Here is an 11,746-nt window from a genome sequence, read left to right as displayed (position 1 = left end):
CCAGTTAAATTACTTGTTTCTTGGTTTTGTTAAGGTTTCTAAGAGTTTAAAAATTATTATATATAACTAAAGCTACTAAAATAATAAGGGAAACATTTCAATATGTAAAGATAGTAGGATATATGTTGTCAGTGACAGAAGACATGAAGACTGGAAATATATTCATGGGGGAAAAAAAGAAGAATAATTTTGTCCTAGAGATGGTTGTTTATAGTTTTAAAAAAGGGGACAAATTAACATGGACACAGAAAGTTATGGAAGGTTTACAGAAAAAGAACCTTGAAAAAAGGAGGGTTTTTTAATGGTCAGGATTGATTAAGATTAGATTGAATTTAATTAAATAAATGGATTTTGTTATTAACAGTAAGGTGGTACCAAAAAAAAAAAAGAATTTGGTTTTCTCTCTGTTAAAAGAACAAAGTTTTCTTGAAATGCTGCTTTTGATAACAGATTATGTGAATCTCTTTGCCTTTAAGTGACTTGTATTTGCTTTTGAAATCTTTTATTACTTTGGTTGAGTGAATAAGTATTGTTTCAAAATGACCTATAATTCCGTTCACCAAGTGTTTTGAAACTTTTTGATATTTTTGACAAAATTCCCAAAAGTCAAATTCTAGTTAAGGTTCTTCTGACCTCCAGCTAACTTTGAGGTGCTTCAGAGGGCCCCTGATGCATCTCAGAAAAAATATTAAACTAACTAGGATTATTTGGTAGATTAAATTAGAGGGGAAGCATTGTCAAATAAAAGGTAACATTAAGCCTTCTTTTTGTTATGTCTATATAAATATATTGTGGGTGTTACAGAAATTATATGAAATTCCTTAAAATCTTATATACCTGACATAAAATGTTATCCATCATCAAAATTGAGGCTCACACCAAAGGGACTGAACCTGAGTATTAGGGAAATGCCCTAACTGACTTTCATGCAAAGGCAACAACAGAATCTATAAAGATTATAGCACATGTAGATAAACTCCATTCTGGTTCTACAAAGAAACTTAACCCCTCATTGCCATCCTGATGTCTTTATAACATGGCAACAGTCTGCTCCTAAATCAGAGAAATTAAGATAGGTAAACAATAGCTGTGAGTTAAACAGTCAGGGCTATGGGAAACCCAAGACAGCCACTTGGATTGTCCCAGCTCCCTGGCAAACCCCATTTTTTATTTGATGGGTTAAAGCCTTCCCTGACTGCAAGGCTGATGCCCTCACAATGAAAAAAGAAATGGTTAGAAAATGTGTTTTCCACTTGGGATATTCTTTCTACAATCATAATTTGGCTATATTTGGTAAAAATGAGGGTACTTTTAGAGAGAAAAGATTGTTTCAATAGATGTTAAATTCTAGTTTTGTTAATTGAGGTCAGTATTTACCATCTAAAACTCTCTTCCCAAATAGCTCTTTGTTACTATGTTACGTTATTGTAAAGTTTAACTGCATTATTAAGAAGATATCCTAAGCTTATTTCTGAAGCTGATCACTGTAATCTATCTTTGGATGAAGATCAGGTGCCCCATGATCTATAACAAAGGGGTTATGCATACTGGAAAAAGCATCATTTAAAGGACTGTGTCCAACCTAGATGAAAGGCTTCTTATCAGGTATTCTCAAGTACCTCATGCACAAGGAAACTGAAGGGAATCAACTCTTAAATTCGTATTTCCCAATTAAGAAGGACCTCTGCATTGAACTGTCTATAGAAAAGACTGCTGACCCCACCAGGATAAGAAGACAACAGCAGTGGTAGGCAGCTGACCCAAGAATCTGTATCAGCCTTGAAGAACCATCCAACTAATTTAATTGAACTGTTTACCAAATGTTTGTCTTCCTATCAAAATGGAAAGTTATTGTTTTACTTCTGACCATACTTTTAACCCCAATGTTCAGGATGGAAAGAAAATTCTCTAGTGAAGTTGTCTAACTATTCATGACATATATCATTGCTTGCTTTGAGTGTACTGCTAAAAGCACATATACAATGTTTGAATGACAATTTGGTACAATTGATTAAATGCATAGCCTATAAAGTGTTTCCCTGTCAGCATACCTCACTATATTTGTTTGTCCTATCTGATTAGTTTTCCCCCAACATGGAGAACTAGGCAAAGGTATAAATGAAGAGTAAGCCTAGCACTGAGGGACATGAATGGACCTGGAGCAGGCAGCTAAACCACTCCAACAACAATGGAAAAATGTATTGATTATCAATGCTTTCTATGGAGAGATTTGCAACTAAAGGGAAAATGATGGAGGAAATTTTCACATATTGAGGTATGGGAAAGTCATTCTGGCTTATACATTATTTTGAACTTCAGGCTAACCAGAACAGCCTGTTTATGTCCTGTTATATATACTTTGTACATCTGCTTTAACCATTAAGAAAAAGTATACATTTAAAAATCAAAGTAGAGTAACTGTGGTTCAGGCATTGAATACAGAGCTGGATGGCTGTTATGGATGTGGTTTCAGACATGTTTCTGTACTACTGAGAACCTGGTGGCTCACTGCAACCTTATGCCCTCCGAGGTGTTAATATAACAAAAGGTGACATCAGGCCAGAAAGAAAGAAAAAGCCTCTCTGCTTATCTTGCAGGATTCTAGAGCATCTTTTGGGACAAGCAAATCCTTTAAAATGAAAGTCCAGAACTTTCTCTCTTCTAATCCTCCCCAATTTTAACACTGCCCCTGTTCAGCAGAAAGTAGCCAGATGACATTTTAGTCCTCACTCCCATAGATATGGAGGGTTATAATTGACAGTGGGGAATATGTAGCTGAATATAGATTTAAAAATTTAACAACTGACCTTCTCTTTTAACTCATGCATTAAATCAAATAATGTACACATGCTGATTCTGTCTGCTAACTATGCTGATAAGTTCTAGCCTGTTTGGCTAGTTCTTCTTAATTTGAGTCACAGGTGTGTAGGATCAAGCAGAAGAAAAACAGAACATCTTGACCAGAGGCAGACCACTGCAATGGCCATGAATCACAGATATATCGAAAGAAACAGCACCAGCCCAGTGAGGTCTTGGTCATGTAATCCTGTGACCCCTACCCTCAAAATTCTCCTTAAATAGACCTGCCCTCTTTCAGAGAGTAAGACAGTAGTTTTCAAGATGTTAGTCTCCTACCCTCCTCATTTGCTGGCAAAATAATATTTCTCAAGGGAATTCCCTGGCAGTCCAATGGTTAGGACCCTGCGCTTTTACTGCAGAGAGCGCAGGTTCAATCCCTGGTCAGGGAACTGAGATCTCACAAGCCATGTGGGGTAACCAAAAAAAAAAAAAAAAAAAAAAAAAATATATATATATATATATATATATATATATATATATATATATGTCTCAAGGACTCCAAAATGACACTGGCCAGCACCAGTGTGCTTGTGGTAGAATGAGCTACCAAAAATGGCTACTGCCAGCAACTGTGTCCCCAGGGTGAGCTCCAATTGCTTCCCGCCTCTCCAGGAGACTCTTCTAGAACAGCAGAGGTGACTCAGGAGGCCCTGGAAGATCTCAGCATCACAAGATGGAGAAGCCAGATACCAGATCACGAGGGAAGGCCAGTTGCAGTTGGCAAAACTCATTTGGACTGTGATGTGAGTGAAAAACATATGCTTGTTGAATGAAGGAATAATCAAAGAGCTAAACGACTGGAATGTTTCTAAGTACCAAGAGCAGAAGAGTACAGGGTTTTCTGTGAAACTTTGGAAAGGATGATGAACTACTTGATAAGAAATTTTTCTCACTCCAAACAATTGGGTTGGGTCAACTGGCACTTTGGTGAAGCTATCATGAGAAGCCACTATTCTTTTCCATTTTCTCCTGCTGCCCCCACATCTAAAGAGCACAAAGTGTTTCTAAGGCTATAGATAGCCATGTGGGATGGTATTGTAATTAATACTGAGTTCTGAAGACCCTGGTTTTGCTAGTGCAATGACAGGAGAATGATGTGTGTACGTTAAAAGAAGTGCTGTTATATTTAAATCTTTTCTCTCTTTCCTTTATTCTCAAAACCTTGTCCTCATTATCATTTGGCATTGGGAACGGGGACCAAAATTTTGGTTACATGCTGAACAGAGCATTTCTGCCCACTCCAGGCTCCTGCTCCCCTCCTCTGTCCTGACAGGGCCCCTTGGCAATGGAGGAAGACAATCAAAATAGAACATGAGGCTTCCCCCACCTCCACAGTGCGGGATGTTTTAATCCCAGAGGTGTCGCCCTCCTGGCGCTCGCCAAGGTCCCCACGGACCCGGAACAGCCCCCATCTAATCAGCCGGGAAGAAATAAGTGCAGCAAGACACTCCAGGAAAGTCGAAGAGAGGAATCTTCCATTCTTCTTCCCAGAGGATGTAAGCTGATCTACCATCATTCTGGCTGCTGGGCAGGGAAAGTGGGTGAGGCGTTCGCCACCTGCCTCCAGCCGGGTAGATGAAAGGCTCTTGGTGCTACAGCCAGGAGTCAGTGCTGTGCCTCTGAAGTGGGAGAGCCAACTTCAGGACACGGGTCCACAAGAGACCTCCCAGCTCCACATAATATCAAGCAGCGAAAATCTCCCAGAGATCTCCATCTCAACACCAGCACCCAGCTTCAGTCAACGACCAGCAAACTACAGTGCTGGACACCCTATGCCAAGCAACTAGCAAGTCAGGAACACAACCCCACCCATTAGCAGAGAGGCTGCCTAAAAACATAATAAGGCCACAGGCACCCCAAAACACACCACCAGACGTGGACCTGTCCACCAGAAAGACAAGATCGAGCCTCGACCACCAGAACACAGGCACTAGTCCCCTCCACCAGGAAGCCGACACAACCTACTGAAACAACCTTAGCCACTGGGGACAGACACCAAAAACAACGGGAACTACGAATCTGCAGCCTGCAAAAAGGAGACCCAAAACACAGTAACATAAGCAAAATGAGAAGACAGAAAAACACACAGCAGGTGAAGGAGCAAGATAAAAACCTACCAGACCTAACAAATGAAGAGGTAATAGGCAGTCTACCTGAAAAAGAATTCAGAATGATAGTAAAGATGATCCAAGATTCTATTTCCAAGATCCAAAATCTTGGAAATAGAATAGACAAAATGCAAGAAACAGTTAACAAGGACCTAGAAGAACTAAAGATGAATCAAGCATCGATTAAAAACACAATAAATGAAATGAAAAATACTCTAGATGGGATCAATAGCAGAATAACTGAGGCAGAAGAACGGATAAGTGAGGTGGAAGATAAAATAGTGGAAATAACTGCTGCAGAGCAAAATAAAGAAAAAAGAATGAAAAGAACAGAGGACAGTCTCAGAGACCTCTGGGACAACATTAAACGCACCAACATTCGAATTATAGGGGTTCCAGAAGAAGAAGAGAAAAAGAAAGGGACTGAGAAAATATTTGAAGAGATTATAGTTGAAAACTTTCCTAATATGGGAAAGGAAATAGTTAATCAAGTCCAGGAGGAACAGAGAGTCCCATACAGAATAAATCCAAGGAGAAATACGCCAAGACACATATTAATCAAACTGTCAAAAATTAAACACAAAGAAATCATATTAAAAGCAGCAAGGGAAAAACAACAAATAACACACAAGGGAATCCCCATCAGGTTAACAGCTGATCTCTCAGCAGAAACTCTACAAGCCAGAAGGGAGTGGCAGGACATAATTAAAGTGATGAAGGAGAGAAACCTGCAACCAAGATTACTCTACCCAGCAAGGATCTCATTCAGATTTGATGGAGAAATTAAAACGTTTACAGACAAGCAAAAGCTGAGAGAGTTCAGCACCACCAAACCAGCTTTACAACAAATGCTAAAGGAACTTCTCTAGGCAAGAAACACAACAGAAGGAATATACCTACAATAACGAACCCAAAGCAATTAAGGAAATGGGAATAGGAACATACATATCAATAATTACCTTAAATGTAAATGGACGAAATGCTCCCACGAGAAGACACAGATTGGCTGAATGGATACAAAAACAAGACCCATATATATGCTGTCTACAAGAGACCCACTTCAGACCTAGAGACACATACAGATTGAAAGTAAGGGGATGGAAAAAGATATTCCATGCAAATGGAAATCAAAAGAAAGCTGGAGTAGCAATTCTTATATCAGACAAAATAGACTTTAAAATAAAGACTATTAGAAGAGACAAAGAAGGACACTATATAATGATAAAGGGATCGATCCAAGAAGAAGATATAACAATTGTAAATATTTATGCACCCAACGTAGGAGCACCTCAATACATAAGGCAAATACTAACAGCCATAAAAGGGGAAATCGACAGTAACACACTCATAGTAGGGGACTTTAACACCCCACTTTCACCAATGGACAGATCATCCAAAATGAAAATAAATAAGGAAACACAGGCTTTAAATGATACATTAAACAAGATGGACTTAATTGATATTTATAGGACATTCCATCCAAAAACAACAGAATACACATTTTTCTCAAGTGCTCATGGAACATTCTCCAGGATAGATCATATCTTGGGTCACAAATCAAGCCTTGGTAAATTTAAGAAAATTGAAATTGTATCAAGTATCTTTTCCGACCACAATGCTATGAGACTAGACATCAATTACAGGAAAAGAGCTGTAAAACATACAAACACATGGAGGCTAAACAATACACTACTCAATAACGAAGTGATCACTGAAGAAATCAAAGAGGAAATTAAAAAATACCTAGAAACAAATGACAATGGAGACACGACGACCCAAAACCTATGGGACGCAGCAAAAGCAGTTCTAAGGGGGACGTTTATAGCAATACAATCCCACCTTAAGAAACAGGAAACATCTCGAGTAAACAACCTGACCCTGCACCTAAAGCAATTAGAGAAAGAAGAACAAAAAACCCCCAAAGCTAGCAGAAGGAAAGAAATCATAAAGATCAGATCAGAAATAAATGAAAAAGAAATGAAGGAAACGATAGCAAAGATCAATAAAACTAAAAGCTGGTTCTTTGAGAAGATAAACAAAATTGACAAACCATTAGCCAGACTCATCAAGAAAAAAAGGGAGAAGACTCAAATCAATAGAATTAGAAATGAAAAAGGAGAAGTAACAACTGACACTGCAGAAATACAAAAGATCATGAGAGATTACTACAAGCAACTCTATGCCAATAAAATGGACAACCTGGAAGAACTGGACAAATTCTTAGAAATGCACAACCTGCCAAGACTGAATCAGGAAGAAATAGAAAATATGAATAGACCAATCACAAGCACTGAAATTGAAACTGTGATTAAAAATCTTCCAACAAACAAAAGCCCAGGACCAGATGGTTTCACAGGCGAATTCTATCAAACATTTAGAGAAGAGCTAACACCCATCCTTCTCAAACTCTTCCAAACAATTTCAGAGGAAGGAACACTCCCAAACTCATTCTACGAGGCCACCATCACCTTGATACCAAAACCAGGCAAGGATGTCACAAAGAAAGAAAACTACAGGCCAATATCACTGATGAACATAGATGCAAAAATCCTCAACAAAATACTAGCAAACAGAATCCAACAGCACATTAAAAGGATCATACACCATGATCAAGTGGGGTTTATTCCAGGAATGCAAGGATTCTTCAATATACGCAAATCAATCAATGTGATACACCATATTAACAAGTTGAAGGAGAAAAACCATATGATCATCTCAATAGATGCAGAGAAAGCTTTCGACAAAATTCAACACCCATTTATGATAAAAACCCTGCAGAAAGTAGGCATAGAGGGAACTTTCCTCAACATAATAAAGGCCATATATGACAAACCCACAGCCAACATCATTCTCAATGGTGAAAAACTGAAACCATTTCCACTAAGATCAGGAACAAGACAAGGCTGCCCACCTTCACCACTCTTATTCAACCTAGTTTTGGAAGTTTTAGCCACAGCAATCAGAGAAGAAAAGCAAATAAAAGGAATCCAAATTGGAAAAGAAGAAGTAAAGCTGTCACTGTTTGCAGATGACATGATACTATACATAGAGAATCCTAAAGATGCTACCAGAAAACTACTAGAGCTAACCAATGAATTTGGTAAAGTAGCAGGATACAAAATTAACGCACAGAAATCTCTGGCATTCCTGTACACTAATGATGAAAAATCTGAAAATGGAATCAAGAAAACACTCCCATTTACCATTGCGACAAAAAGAATAAAATATCTAGGAACAAACCTACCTAAGGAGACAAAAGACCTGTATGCAGAAAATTATAAGACACTGATGAAAGAAATTAAAGATGATACAAATAGATGGAGAGATATACCATGCTCCTGGATTGGAAGAATCAATATTGTGAAAATGACTCTACTACCCAAAGCAATCTACAGATTCAATGCAATCCCTATCAAACTACCACTGGCATTTTTCACAGAACTAGAACAAAAAATTTCAAAATTTGGTTGGAAAGACAAAAGACCCCGAATAGCCAAAGCAATCTTGAGAGCGAAAAACGGAGCTGGAGGAATCAGGCTCCCTGACTTCAGACTATACTACAAAGCTACAGTAATCAAGACAGTGTGGTACTGGCACAAAAACAGAAAGATAGATCAATGGAACAGGATAGAAAGCCCAGAGATAAACCCATGCACATACGGTCAACTTATCTTTGATAAAGGAGGCAGGAATGTACAGTGGAGAAAGGACAGCCTCTTCAATAAGTGGTGCTGGGAAAACTGGACAGGGACATGTAAAAGTATGAGATTAGATCATTCCCTAACACCATACACAAAAATAAGCTCAAAATGGATTAAAGACCTAAATGTAAGGCCAGAAACTATCAAACTCTTAGAGGAAAACATAGGCAGAACACTCTATGACATAAATCACAGCAAGATCCTTTTGGACCCACCTCCTAGAGAAATGGAAATAAAAACAAAGATAAACAAATGGGACCTAATGAAACTTCAAAGCTTTTGCACAGCAAAGGAAACCATAAACAAGACCAAAAGACAACCCTCAGAATGGGAGAAAATATTTGCAAATGAAGCAACTGACAAAGCACTAATCTCCAAAATTTATAAGCAGCTCATGCAGCTCAATAGCAAAAAAACAAACAACCCAATCCCAAAATGGGCAGAAGACTTAAATAGGCATTTCTCCAAAGAAGATATACAGACTGCCAACAAACACATGAAAGAATGCTCAACATCATTAATCATTAGAGAAATGCAAATCAAAACTACAATGAGATATCATCTCACACCAGTCAGAATAGCCATCATCAAGAAATCTAGAAACAATAAATGCTGGAGAGGGTGTGGAGAAAAGGGAACACTCTTGAACTGCTGGTGGGAATGTGAATTGGTACAGCCACTATGGAGAACAGTATGGAGGTTCCTTAAAAAACTAAAAATAGAACTACCATATGACCCAGCAATCCCACTACTAGGCATATACCCTGAGAAAACCATAATTCAAAAAGAGTCATGTACCAAAATGTTCATTGCAGCTCTATTCACAATAGCCTGGAACTGGAAACAACCTAAGTGTCCATCATCGGATGAATGGATAAAGAAGATGTGGCACATATATACAATGGAATATTACTCAGCCATAAAAAGAAACGAAACTGAGCTATTTGTAATGAGGTGGATAGACCTAGAGTCTGTCATACAGAGTGAAGTAAGTCAGAAAGAGAAAGACAAATACCGTATGCTAACACATATATATGGGATTAAAAAAAAAATGTCATGAAGAACCTAGGGGTAAAACGGGAATAAAGACACAGACCTACTTGAGAATGGACTTGAGGATATGGGGAGGGGGAAGGGTAAGCTGTGACAAAGCGAAAGAGAGGCATGGACATATATACACTACCAAACGTAAGGTAGATAGATAGTGGGAAGCAGCCGCAGAGCACAGGGAGATCAGCTCGGTGCTTTGTGACCGCCTGGAGGGGTGGGATGGGGAGGGTGGGAGGGAGGGAGATGCATGAGGGAAGGGATGTGGGAACAGATGTATACGTATGACTGATTCACTTTGTTATAAAGCAGAAACTAATAAAAAAAAGAAATAGAACATGAGCACTGTGGCCACCAGGTAGCACCAGCACACACTCCTGCTGCCAAGCAAAGGCTGAGGGAAGCCCAGAGGACTCGGGGTCTTTGTTCTCTGGACCCGTCTCAGAGCCTTTCTGAACCCTCAACACCTCCCTGACCAGGGGAGTGAAAAGCGGTTCTTGTTTGGATGAAAAGACCCATTGTGTTTTGTATTGTTATATCTTGGGTGGCATTATTCACTCTTTCATTCACTGATCAAAATCATACCCAGCCATTCCAGGAAGGAAATAGAGAATACAAAGAAGGAATAACCCTGTCCTCGGGAACTCTCAGTCTAATGGAGAAAACAGACGGTGTGCTAATAAGGAAACAGTTATTGAGCACCTATTGCATGCTTTCTTAAAGTCCTCTAGTGGCTCCCATTGCCTTCAAGGTAAATCCAAACTCCCCCTCCTCAGCCCACCCTACCTCTCTGCTCCAGTCATCCTGTACTACCTGCAGGTGTGTCCCCAAGCACACCCAGCCCCTTGGGCCTCATACCTGTGCATTTCTCTGAAACTAATTCCTATTTGTCCCTCAAGGTGTCACCTCTAAAAAAAGTCTTTCTGAACCTATCCTTGTCACTGCATTTACCACAATTTGTCAAACTGATCTTTCAGGGGACCAACAACTTTGGGGCCAGGAGGTCACAACCACTTACTTTTATTTGTATATCCAGTGCCTAGACAAGTATCTGGAACATGGTTGGCCCTCAGTGGGTGGTTGGGTTTACAGATGAATGAGACAAGGCCATTTCATGACCTGGCAGTGAAATCATGCACAGAATCCCACCTAGGGAGACAGGGCTCCCCATTACCGATGGCACTTGAGCTGAGTCATGAGGGAAATTCCAGGTCGTGAGAGTCACAAAAGTGACAGCACAGAAGTATGAAGCAGTACAAGGAATACAAGGATTTGCAGATTTGAAGGGTCTAAGTGAAAGGGCTGCAGAGGGACATAAAATCCAGAAGACAGGGGCCCTCCTATTCTGGATAAGGAGATGGAACTTCTTCCAGAGGGCGGTGGGGAGTCACTGAAAAGCTCTAGATTGGTGGAATAATGTGATCAGACTTGGGTGTTATATAGTGTATCAGTGAGCAATTGCTGTATAACAAACCACCCCCAAACTGAAAACAACAACCATATATTTGGCTCCCGAGTCTGTGGGCTACCTAGGAAGTACTGCTGATTTGGACCAGCCTCTGCTGATCTTGACTGGGCTCACCCATGTGTCTGCATCTGTGGGTCAGCCAGAGGCTGGCTGGTCTTTGTTGCCTCCAGGTGCTGTCTCGTTCTCCAGCAGGCTCAGCTGGGCTTGTTCACATGGCGGTCACAGGGGCGCAAGAGAGTAAGTGTTTGCATGCAAGGCCTCATATCCAGAGCTGAGAGCTGGCACACCATCATGTCTGCTGTGTTTTACTATCAAAGTGAGTCAAGCAGCTGGCCCAGACTCTTCATGAGTGCAGCTGCAAAATCACATGGCAAAGGACACGTACAGAGAGATGTGAAAACGACTGTGGCCATTGAGATGAATCTCTCTGGGTCTGCAGGGTGGAGAACAGCAGCAGGGAGAACTAGTTAGATTAACCCAGGTAAGAGGCAAAAGATAGATATTCTTCTGAGAAATGCTCTGTGAGTGAAGTCTCCTTAGCACTTCCAAGGTGCCAGGTACTG

This window comes from Hyperoodon ampullatus (assembly GCF_949752795.1).
Source record: "Hyperoodon ampullatus genome assembly, chromosome: 18".
Taxonomy (NCBI): domain Eukaryota; kingdom Metazoa; phylum Chordata; class Mammalia; order Artiodactyla; family Ziphiidae; genus Hyperoodon; species Hyperoodon ampullatus.
The sequence above is the reverse complement of the archived record's forward strand: the minus strand, read 5'-3'. Positions refer to the sequence as shown.